The 12,294-nt window shown below is 38.5% G+C and overlaps 2 protein-coding genes across 6 annotated transcripts in view; both read left to right on the top strand.

Annotated features, from left to right (window-relative positions):
• Positions 1-12,294, top strand: part of RPL7 (ribosomal protein L7) — an 886,137-nt gene that overhangs the window by 443,163 nt on the left and 430,680 nt on the right. The gene's annotated exons all lie outside the window — the stretch shown is intronic.
• The window catches only part of JPH1 (junctophilin 1), an 82,613-nt gene that overhangs the window by 41,705 nt on the left and 28,614 nt on the right, over positions 1-12,294 (top strand). The gene's annotated exons all lie outside the window — the stretch shown is intronic.

Below are 12,294 nucleotides of genomic sequence, written 5' to 3'. Positions count from 1 at the left end.
CACAGAGAGTGAAAATGTTATTTATTTACGTATTTATTTATTTAATAAGATTGCAGAGTTAGTCTCTCCTTCTTACAAAATGATTTCACCTTTCCAGTGAGAAATCATATTCCATGTGCATCCACTTGCTGCTGGAGCCTGCTCGTGCCAGAGCAGCAAGACTGCTGCATGGAACAAACCCTCACATTTTGTTCAATAGTGTCAGCTAAGCATAACATGAGGTCATATTCCATGTTCAGCAGACATGCACTGCATCAGTAGATCTAGCTGGAATTCTGACATTTGTTGAGGGTGAGATTTTTATTACTGTTGTTATTTTGCTAATTACATAAAATGGGTTAATCTCTGAATTACCTTGCACTGATCATATTGAATTATCAAATTCTCCAAGAAAGCATGTGTTCATTTTCCCTGCCCTTCCAGTGGCTCTTAAAGTATGTCCTCCATTCCTCCTTTAAGCCTCCAGCAATGCAGGCTTCAGCAGAAGAACTGAGGCATGACTGAAGCCTTCCCAGTTGATGACCTTCATATTTCCCCATGGGATTCATAAAATAAGATATATATTCAGGTGAAGGTGGATCAGTACAGACCCTAGGAAGGACCATCTTGGTATACAACCTGACCAAATAAGTTCTTGTTTCGGTGATTTAACCCAGGGAAAACAGTGGTCCCAGGAAAATCTTAAAGCAGCTTTCCAGTACCCAGAAGGGGGCTACAGGAAAGAAGGGGAGGAACTCTTTTATCAGTGAGTGTAGTGATAAGACAGAGGGTTTCAAGTGGAAGGTTTATGTAGGAGATTTTTGGGATAGATTTAGATTACGTATTAAAAAGAAATTCTTTACTGTTAGGGTGGTCAGATGATGGAACAGGTGGCTCAAAGAAGTTATGGATGCCCCATCCCTGATTGTGTCCAAAGCAAGGCTGGATGGGGCTTTGAGCAACCTGGTCTGGTGGAAGGTGACCCTGTCCATGGCAGGAGATTGAAGCTGGATGATTTTTAAGGTCTCTTCCAACCCAAACCACTCCATGATTCTGTGATCCTAGGATAATGCATCCAGCCCACAGGGTTATTCCAGGACACTGCTTTCCCAGGATTTATCAGCCCTTTCCCTGCCAAGATACATGCCTTGACATGGTGAAGCTCCTTTAATGTCCTCAAGAAAAGTAGCAGGTGCAAATATTTTCCTGTCACTCCCTGGTGTTCAGACCCTTGCAGTTACCCCTGGCTGTCAGCAGCATGAGTTGCTGTAGTAGCAGCACTTGCTGCTGTGGTGTTATTTATTGAAGACACAGCAGTGCAGGACTTGGATGGGTGTGTGTTTAGTTATGGCCAGCACTTTTGGAAAACACTGCTGGGTGCATGCAGCACCATTATTCAGTGCAGATAGAGCAGGTCCAGTGCTTCTGGCAAGCCTATGCAAAAGGTAGCAACATGTGGCCCTTCTCTGATGCTCTTAAAAGCTCAAATACCTGCAGTTTAGAAAGGTAACTTTTCTAGGAGACTCATTTTTGAGGGTCAGGAATTGCTTGCTAATCCTGATCTCAAGCACCAGATCTCAAGATTTGGCCTCAGTAGGAGCAGCTTTTAGGTGGGACAGGGAGCACATGGGATTGCCTGATAGAAGATTCTTGTCTTAGCAGCTGCTCCAGGGTCACAGTTGTGTCAGTAAAACCCATCAACCTTCAGATGGTCTTGGAAAGTCTGATAAATCTGTGTTTGTGTGAAGAGAGGTCAAAGAGACATTAGGACTGATTATTTTGGGATTTGCTTTCTTTTCCGTGGTATGCACTAGTGTTTACACTAAGATTCTGCTATTAGTGACTCAGAGAAGAAAGAGCTTGCTTTTTAGAGGAGACTGGAATAAACTGTCAGGGCTCCAGACAAGGCCTGTGGTAAGAAGGGAAAAAAAAAAAAAAAAAAAAAAAAGGGAGCAAATAGACCATGACCAGCTCTGTTCAGAGGGTCTAAAACAGTAGACTTTCATAAATCTGCAGTGAGTCGTTGCTTTCATGAATGGTTACTGCTAAATATGTAATACAACAACAAATCCTCAACTTTACTGGGCAGATCTGCATGGCTTCAGCTGAACAAAGCAGTCAAGGGCTGCTCTAAGCAGGAACAAATAAGCTGCTGTGAACTCTCAGCAGTCTCTGGATGCCACAAAAGCCTCTGGGCATCTAGGCAAGATCATCAGCCCCATGTGAACCAGAACAGAGCAACATTCCTGGGTTTTCAGTTTTTCTGGTAGCTGATAGGACATGGTGGTTGCTTATTCAAAGCTATACTGGCAGCATTCTGGATAACTACAGAGAATAAACATATGCATAGATATTTGTTGGAGCGGGGTATGTATATGAGAGGTTATTTTAAAGCTGCTAACTGCATTTGTCATAAACTCAGGTTTTGCATTTCCTTCATGCTGGAGATAGCAAAACCTGTGAAATAGCTGTCAGCTGCCCTATGTCTGAAATGATCTGGTGTTATTTTCAATCTGCAGATCTGCAGTGCTCTTTAGTTAAGAGGAATTACATGTTTACAGATGGAAGGATCATCAAAGTCTTTCCTCCGCTTGTTTAACCTGTTTGGTTTCTTGATGTTTAATATATAATATGAACAGCCTGATTCATACCTGTCAGCCTGGAGAAAAGGCAGATTACTTACAGCCATTCCTACACTTGAGTACTTGTCTTTCATGGAGAGCTTAGGCCCTTTTTAATTAAGCTGCTGAACTGTAATATATGTGTGTTTTCTGTTATTCACATATTCCTGTGAATTTTGTAACAGTTATCTTTAAATAACTGAAAAAGGAAGAGCTTATTCCAGAGTGGTTTGCTAGACATTTTTCTATCAATGCTTTTCTTCTGGACATCTGGCACCTAATCAGGGAACAGAAACGAACCATGCGAAGAAAGATAAGCCCAATTTAGTTTTGGCTCTTAGATTGTTAAGGACACAGAAAAGTAAATTTAAACACAGTTAATGCTTTTAAAAGGCTGAGAGTATTGCACTGGATTTTAATGCCCAAAGATTTTTAAAATCTGTTAAGTAAAAACCCGTAATATTGCCACAGGTTATTTGAATTCATGGCATTATGTTTGTCATTTAAATATTTTCATTACACCACATTTTTTTTTAGTTACAAGTGCATAAATGCCACTGTCACATCTCATAAAAATTTGTTTTGTTCGTAACTATGTTCTAGGCAGTGTTTTCATTTTGTATTATTTTCTAGACAGTTTTGCACTATGCACTAAGCTCTTCTATGTTTATTCTATGGTCAGTGTATCCTTTCTGTTCTCATTTGTTATGAAGATTTTAATTTCATAATATTACTTTATTTTGAGCAAATGTAAGCAAATGTGTGTGCTGAAGCTTTTGTAATGGAGAAAACCAAATAACCACCAAGACACTAAGCATGTCCCAAAACTGCAATATAATAAGTACAGACTGCCAAAGTCACTTAGAAAAAGCATGAAGCATGCTCCTAGAAGTACTCATGACTGGGGAGTTTATCTTGCACTTTTTGAAGCCAGTAAACCCCTCAGAATTTTAACTAATTTTTCTCATTTCCCCTCTCATTTCTGGGAATGTAGCTTTCATGCAACAAGTGTGTTGCGAGTTACATATATTTTGATTTTCAGAGAGATCAGCTGTTGGTGTTAGATTGCACATATTACTCTCCAAAAGCTTTGGCATTCTTTGCTAAAATATCTCTAACACTGTGGACTTCTTTTTCCTTGAAATATTAAAAAAAAGTTTGAAAAACAGGTAGACACTGTATAGAGCAGAGATTAAGGAATACAGACACAGTCATGGATGACATTTGACACAGTTTTTCTAAGTTTACTGATTAATAGAGCTTCCAAAAGTTTTCTAACTAGAACTATTCTAACAAAAAAAAAATTCTAACTACTGACATTTGATATCATATTTTCTGATATTTTTTAAGTAATTTAAAGTGGCAGCAATCAGTAGAACACTAAAAAACAGAACTTTTTTAAAGGAAAAAACAGTCCATTTGTATACAAAAAAAAAAAATCCCAATCTCTTCTTGTAAGCTTTTCTTATTTTTCATCTAGTTGTATCCCTGAACAATGTTACTGCTTTCTTATACTTTAGAGTGTAGAACAGCTTCCAGATATTGGTACTGATGATAGCAGTCATCAGACTTACCATTTTATTTCATTTGTCCCACATGGAGAACAGTTTAAAAAAAAAAAAAATCTGTGGTGGGGGTAAGTGCAATGCACTAAACATTGCTTAAAAATTATCTAAGCAAATGATCCCAGTGGTCCATGCATTTCTATTTCCTTGAGTAGGATTGCCTTCACTGTGCACTTCATGATTACATTAAGTTCTTCTTTTCATGAAGCTGTGATGAAGGGAGGAGAATCATATTTATCTCCTTTTTGTATTTCTTCACTTAGCCATGTCATCAGGAGCAGCTGAAGCTCGAGTGGTTATCTTTTTTCATGCTTCCAGCTAGATTCAGAAGCTCTCTTCAGCCAAATAATATAATTTGCTTTAGTGATTGGAAACAGCAAATTGTTTGCAGCTATTCCCTTATCCCTTTCAAAAAATAGTTCCTTCCTGTCTGCAGGAATTAATATTATGAGGTCAGGGAACTGGAAGAAAATAGTGCTCACTAAGGAGACTTGGTAGTAAAATAGAATAATTATACAATCTGTCCTGTAAAGTAAGATAGAGAAATACACTTCAAGATCAATGTGACAAAAAAAAATACTGTCAGTGACCCACTATTGGCAAAAATGGGGGAAAACCCCCAATAAGCATGGTACACAAAAGTGTATTTTGTCCAAAGTGTAAATTTTCCCACAGGAAAACTTGCATTCTGCTTGAAGGGATGGTGCTGATCTTGATCAAATTGAAGACTGTGCCATCTGTAACATAGAGCGAGGTGGGTGTCAATCTTTTCTTACAGGTAATAAGCAGTGAGACAAGAGGAAACAACCTCAGTCTGTGATAGGGAGGTATAGACTGGATATTAGGAAAAATTCCTTCACCTGAAGGTTGCCAGCCATTGGAACAGGTTGCTCAGGGATGTGGTTGAGTCACCATCCCTGGTGGTATTTAAAAGACTTCTGGATGTGGGGCACTCAGAGATGTGGTCTAGTGGCAGACTTGGAAGTCCTTGGTTAATGGTTGGAGTTGATGGTCCTGAATGTCTTTTCCAGCCTAAATGATTCCATGATTTCTCTGCCAGTGCTATAGTCAAGTAAATCAATAGGAAAGCAAAACTCATTCATTCAAACTCCTGACAGAGTAGTCTGAGTACCATCACATGAAGAGCCATCTCCTTTTTACAGCAGCAGAGTATCTGGTGTGCATATAAGTAATGCTAGGCTAGTGGGACACCTGAAGTTAAGGAGAGTGCCATGTAAAGCAGCCTCTCTCGTGATGCTAACAGCAATTCAAAATGTAAATTGTAAATTCAGACATCTGGATGTGAGGCTTTTTCCAAACAGGTGACCAAGAGTGAGGGCCTGAAGGACAAACTAGGGAGGTTGAACTAATTTATGCCAGTTGTTGAAAGTGGATTTTCAGAAATACATTCTTTTGAGGGTGCTGTCCTTCATTCACCTAAAAAATCTTTCTGAACTGCTGTTTATTTGTGACTGATGTTACAGAAATTAGTACCTTGGCACTCCTGAGTTGCTGGGCTGTTCTGGGTTGATTGGTATGGACCCTAGAGGTCTGAAGAATACAAATATGTTCTAAATCTTGGCATAAGAAGACAGCCAGTTCTTCAGCAAGCACATAGATTGATGTTTGCCATATTTGTAGGCACAGCAGGGCACGTGTAAATATGCCTACAAACATGCTGACCACTGCAGGAGTCTGACATTTGTACAGTTCAGAGGTCCAAACTGAAAAAGTTTCTTATTTTAATGGAGTAAGATGGGTGTCTCCAATGAGCTGATTAGAGCCCTTATGTCAGCTGTCTGAAATACCTAATGTAAACAGTCCCCAAGTCAACTAATCTCGCTTCCTGTAAACAAAAGACTATGTAATTCTCTTCTCAGAAAATGGATTAAAGAGCACTTTGATTACAGTGCCTAATATTATTGCAAAGGCTTGGAAGTATCCATCTTTTTTTTCTCTAAAATATACCCACAAGGTTTCCAGATTGACTGTGCCCAAATTCAGCTTCTAATCATGGGAGCAGTTATGTCTTTGTCTGAAGCACTTTTCTTCCCCATATGTCTTCAATATTCCACTGTCAGATACCTGTGTGTAGCTCAATGGTTTTATTTCTTTTTCAATGATGAGCAGGTAGAAGGCTCAAGAAGTGTAAGTCAAAAAGCTTGTCTTTTTAGATCCACAGTTATTCTGTGGTCCTGATACTACTTTTTCCTTCTTGGAATGTGGATGAGCTGGGCATTGTTCCCTTAGTGGTTTTATGGGTGCTGGATTATGTAGTACAGCAAAACCAAATTCCTTGGTTTATACTTGATTTTTGTCTCTAAATGTATCAAGTGCACAGTAACACTTCCATGTGCAGCAGTGTTTGGGACCAGCCAGCAGGGTGTCATCTGCTTCTGTGCTGCTCTCCATGACCATCTCCAATACTGGCTAGATTTTTGTTTCCCAGGGTTTTGTTTTGGTACACTTAAACACAGTGGGGTTTGGAGTTCATGTTGCAGTAAGCTGTAGATTACAGTAACTTCAGGTTACAGTAAATTGTCTTTGGGGTTTTTCAGAATTCAGAAGTTGTGTAACTTCTGTACTGTGGTACAGCTCTACCACAGTATGTTTTAGCTTCTATTGTGACATTCTAAAGTGAAATATTAAAAAATTCTGGAGCAAAGAAACTAACTCCTAAGGTAAAATGCTCATGGTCAGCTGTTCTCTTTGTTGGCTTCTGCATTAAGCTTTTCAATGAGTCACAGTTAGCTTTTTGATCCATTTTGATGTACTTCATTAATTGCATGTAATTTATGCTGTTGTTTGAATACATTGCTGTAGGGTACAAAATCAGAAACCTTAAAAAAAATAGTCCTAGTATGTTAAATCAAGGCAAACAAGATAAGGTATAGGACCCGTAATCTTTACATGTGTATGAAGTGTTTGGCAAAATACTTTGTAAAGTATGATGTCTGGCACAAAGCACTGTTAGCCTATAAATCTCTGTGGACATAGACCCAATTTATTTATGCTGTTATTTATGCCTAAAACTGACATCTGGTTTACCAGTCATTAGCCCCAGGTTATGTTTTCAAGTACTGAGACCAGGTTGGCTGCTTGCCAAGTGTAAGGGATTTCCTCAGTTTTTCAGGCATTATGAACTAAAGGTTAATATTTTTTAAGTTCCTCTGAGTAAGGACTGAAAACTATGAGAAATTAATTTAGGTTGGGAAGGAGGAGTTTTGAGAAGCAAAATCCATTAGGTAAGGTGATAGAGATTGATGTGCCAGCAGTGTTTGCATAATGGATCTGCTCATGCTGTACTACATCAGACCTCACTGGTAGCACCAAGCTAGTCCAGTTAGTGAGTGAAGTCACTTCATAAAGAAGCAGTGGCTGGTTGAGATTGAAAATCAGTAAAGCTCAAAGGAGACTGATAAAGTAAAGTTAGCATAGGGCTTATGTCTCATTTTGTCAATTCAGGATAGAGTTTAGGATCGCTTTAAATCACTTACTGAGGTGAAGCTCTTGTGTTGCATTATCTATTAGTCAGTCGTTTTCCTCATTCAGTTTCTCTCAGACACCCCCACTGCTTGCTGGTATTCAGCAAGTGACCTACCCTCACTTCTAAGCTATTACAGCAATGAGTTGCTGAGAGTTATGAAGCCAAGAGCTCTTAGGTAGCTCTACACAGTCATGCAAGTATGTATTTTTAATTCTACCATAGCAGAATATTGGTTTTCACCCAGTATTAGCACTGAAAGAAGCTGAGAAGAATGACTACAGCACTTGATAAATGCCAGTCTCTCACTTGGAATGTTAAAAAATGCATAGATGTTCTATATATATTAAGCATTCATTACTGATATATTATATCAGGAGAATATAGAAAAAAAATGGGGGCAAGGAAAAACTTCATCTATCAAAGAACTTCCCTTAAAGTCTTTCTCTCCAGTTCATTTTACCTGGAAATTCTGTGGATCTCTGTACCAATTTTACCAGCACTTGGTTTTGCAGATTGCAAAGTTTTTCTCTGACAGATAGAAACAAATGAGAAAATGTTAAAAAAACCTCAGCACAATACTCTCTGCTTCCTAGAACAATCACTGCACTTTAGAATTTAGGAAGGTAGGATTGTTTTTAGAGAATTCCAGATTCAAGAAGGATGGTAATTAGTAACATTACATACACAACATATAATGTAACACAGATAAACTTGATACCTGTCATTAATAAAAATATCTCTTCAGAACTTCATGTGGGTTTGGCCATTACTGATATTTTTATTCTTACAGTTTGGAAATCTGTTAATTTAACATTGTAAATATTATTAATTTAGGATAATGTGATAGGAGCATAATTGTGTGTCATATACTTGGCAAATGGAAAGCAGAATTATTTTTATAATTTTAAGACATAGAAAGCAAGCTCCTGGAAAGCTTTATGCTGGATTCACTGTGTTTAATAAAATCTGAAGAATGAAACAAAGTAAACATATGCTGCTTACATTTTTAGTTGACTCTGAATGAGGCAGCATTACAAGTGCTTGAAGGATACCATGGAAATACAAAATAATCTGGAGGGTAATGGACAGTTCTAAATGGGTTTTAAATTTAGATAAACATTACATAATGCATTCCAGGCACATGGCATTACATATAAGCATTGTTGCTGCAAAAAGGGAGATAATATTGTTTAAGCTCTTCAAACCTCAGCACTCCTCCTTCAAGGTTTTTTTTCATGCATGAATAGATAGAAATCTGACCATAGTATTGCTGAAAGAAGGAGCTGCTTGTAAGAAGCCTCTGTCTCTGTGTTTATAATTTTTGAGTGTAGTTAATATGATGTGTTCCTGTTTACCTACTCAGTGAACACAGAAAAGAAATATATCAGTGGGGATACCAGTTGTCCCACAGTCTAGAAAACTTAGGCTGCTCTAAAAACCAGACCCTGGTAGGCAGTTTTCTCAGGTTTTCAGTCAGGCATTGGTCCCCCAGCCCTCACTCACTGATCACAGAGACTGGTGCTATCTGGTACCTACCAGGTGTCAGATATACAGGTGTCTGTCAGGGACTCCACATGCTGCCATGTGGTACCAGGACTCCCCATGAGCTGTAGCTACAAATTCCTTTTTAATATAAGTACAGTTTGATTCCTGCCACGGATACAACTTAATTTGAAGCCCCTGTCTTCATTAAATTTACCATCTCAGTGCATTCATTAGTGAAGTGGTAGATTGTCCCTCTAAACATGACTTGATTTTGGTAAATACTTTAATTTTTGTATTCATTTGAAAGCTTTCAAGTGTGTGTTTGTCACATCATGTTGAATAATAATGGAAGTCCTAATACTTTCCAGGAGAAATACACATATAACCACACGGTAATTCAAAAGTTACTAGCATGTATTAGGTATTACAGTTGCTGAGAAATATTTTTTTACAAAGAGCCACCCGTTCACTTTAAATAAAATATCAATAAAGGTCCTTTGCTATGAATTAGAATGCAGCATTGCAAAGCAGGTTACTTATCTTTCTATACTGTTTTGCAATCTGTGGATTGCTGCCTTTTTTCCTGCATAATTTCTATTTTGCTGCTGAAACATGAGATCAATCCTTCCTGGAAAAAACCTACCACAATCTTTTTCTTGGCTGGGGAGAGAAAAGGAGACTTTTTTTTTTTTTTTTTTTTTTGAGTTTTGCTTTCAGGAGTTCTCATAAAGATCTCTTCTCATAGCAAAGGACATAGAGTTCTCTGGAGGGAAAAAACCAGCTCTCAGTTAGATGGTGGTCATTCAGTTGTGGGTCATTTTGATGTGATATATCACAGACTTGAATTTCTATGAATAATTGCTGATAGCAAACAAAACTCGGAGACCTTACAGTGACAAATTTACCCCCAAAATGAAAGGTAAAGAAACCTTTCCAAAACTGTAGGAAGCATAAATGGAGCAAATGGATTCTATTTCTGCTTGGATAATTCTCCTTTACAAACATTGTCATTCAAAGCTAAAATATTTCTCCATAGTTTCTGATAATACTAGTCTGATAGTGTGCGGGTCAGTTCAAGGCAGAATAAAACAAGTACAGACAAAATGTAGTATCAAGCAGCAGTAATTGTAAGCAAGTCATCTGGAAAACATACAGAAAGATCAAATGTGGAAGTCAGAATAAAAAAAACAACCCAGGGAAATAAATAGCAGCAGAAAAATTATTTGAGTCTGACGCTTAGAATTAAGCGTGCAAGAAGTTAAGTTTTATCTAAGTATGCAGTTGCAAATGGAGATGATAAAACCCACGTTGCTGCTGAAGTTAGCCAGAGAAGCAGCCAAATGCCAAGGTGATAAATAACAAACAATTGCCCGGAGCAGAGAGCCTGCAGAGAGTTCGGGGCAGGGCACGGAGCTGCTCTTCTCTGCAGGAGGGTCAGCTCTGCCGCTTTCCCCCGCTCTTGTCGCTTTTGTCACCGCTCGTCAGCGGTGAAGAGGCTGTCAGAGGCTGTCAGGGAAGTGTCTCAGCACAGGCATGTGCACACTCTTCAGTCTGGCTGACGAAGGCCTGCTCTGGAGCAGAAACATGTTCGTGTGCCTTGCCCTGCAGTGCTGGTGTCTCAGCGCCGAGCTCTGCTCCGGTGTGTCACTGCTGGGACATGCCTTGGCAGCGCTGGCTCCCGTTCAGCTCGGCTGGAGCTCCTCACTCAGGGTACAAAAGGGCCAGAATAGCAGGAAGTGTGAGCTGAAAAAAGAGGTGTGAGATAAGGCAGCCAAGGAAAGCTGCGCTCATTTACCTTCTGTTCCTTTGGCTTCTTCCTTTTGTGACCTGCTCTGCCCAGCGTCATGTGACAAAGTTACACTGGCTTCTCACTCCTGTCACCGCTTAATTCCTTAACTAACTGATCCTGTACTTCTCAACAGAATGTCTGTTTGCTTCTTGTTTATAATAATATGGAAAATTCATAGGCATCAATAAATAAATGTGTTGTCCTGGCAGTATGTTTTACTGGTGCTGGTTGTTTAGTATATTAGCTGTTAAAATGTCTGTCTTAGCAGAAGCAATAGTATTAGACTATTTTTATATGGGAGTAGTCTGGTTGTTCTTTCATCACAAAAAGATGACCAGTGTCTAGTTTATCTATGAGCAGACTACATTATTGTCTCACAAAACAATGTCCCAGTGCTAGGACTGCTTCATTAGGTTTATGCTACATAGGCATAATTATGCAGGAGCTAAGAATAGCTCATCTAATTGAAAATAATGATTGTAGAGAAAGAACGGGTTTGATTACTGTTACTAAGCAGGCACATACCATGCACCCATTCATGAACTGCACAGAACACATATGGGATTATACAGTGGATTTGGTTTTATTAACAGTTTCTTTCTCCCATCCTGAGTACAAAACAAAGGTGTTACAATTCATTTGCTCATTATCTTTTTTCTCACACACCTAGGGGGACCTTCAAGAAGGCAGCATGAGCTAATATTTATACAGTAAATTATGACAAGCTAAGCTTTGAAAGAACATTCAACATTTATCCACACACACATTTTAGGGAGGATGTAACTTAAATAAATCTTCTCCAGGCACCACAGATGAAACTGTCTATGTGGTTTTTTCATGTCTGTGTTTATACTAGACCCTATGGGATTAAACATCCTTTTAGATATGCAAAGTCTGCCATACTGTTAATCGCTCGATGCTCATTCTGATTAATGCTTATGTTTAATTCTTCTTTTAACTAAAACACATAGAACCCTTCATTATATCTTGAAAATAAAACTGAATTTTTACAGTGAAGTTGTTAGAATTTTTCATTTATTTAATTGCTACTCATTGCTATTACCAGGCACATGGGATAAAATTTGGTGCTACTGTCCTGTTAACTAATTCTTTTCTTACTTCTCTGTCATTTTTCTACTAGAATGTTATGAGAAAAGTGATGAGATTTAATGTATTTGGTTTAGAAATGTTAGTAATATCTTTAGAATCTCAAAATATTCTGCTGGTTTACCATGTTTAGCTTCCCCTCAGTTCTAACCAGCCATTTCATAGCTCTAGGCTATGTGCTAATGCTGTAGAGGCACAGAGAGATCACTACCATCAGGAACTTTTAAACAGATGACTGGAAAATGAAGTGGAGAGAGAAGA

Source organism: Serinus canaria, chromosome 2 (genome assembly GCF_022539315.1).
Source record: "Serinus canaria isolate serCan28SL12 chromosome 2, serCan2020, whole genome shotgun sequence".
NCBI lineage: Eukaryota > Metazoa > Chordata > Aves > Passeriformes > Fringillidae > Serinus > Serinus canaria.
This window is presented reverse-complemented; position numbering and strand designations above follow the sequence as displayed.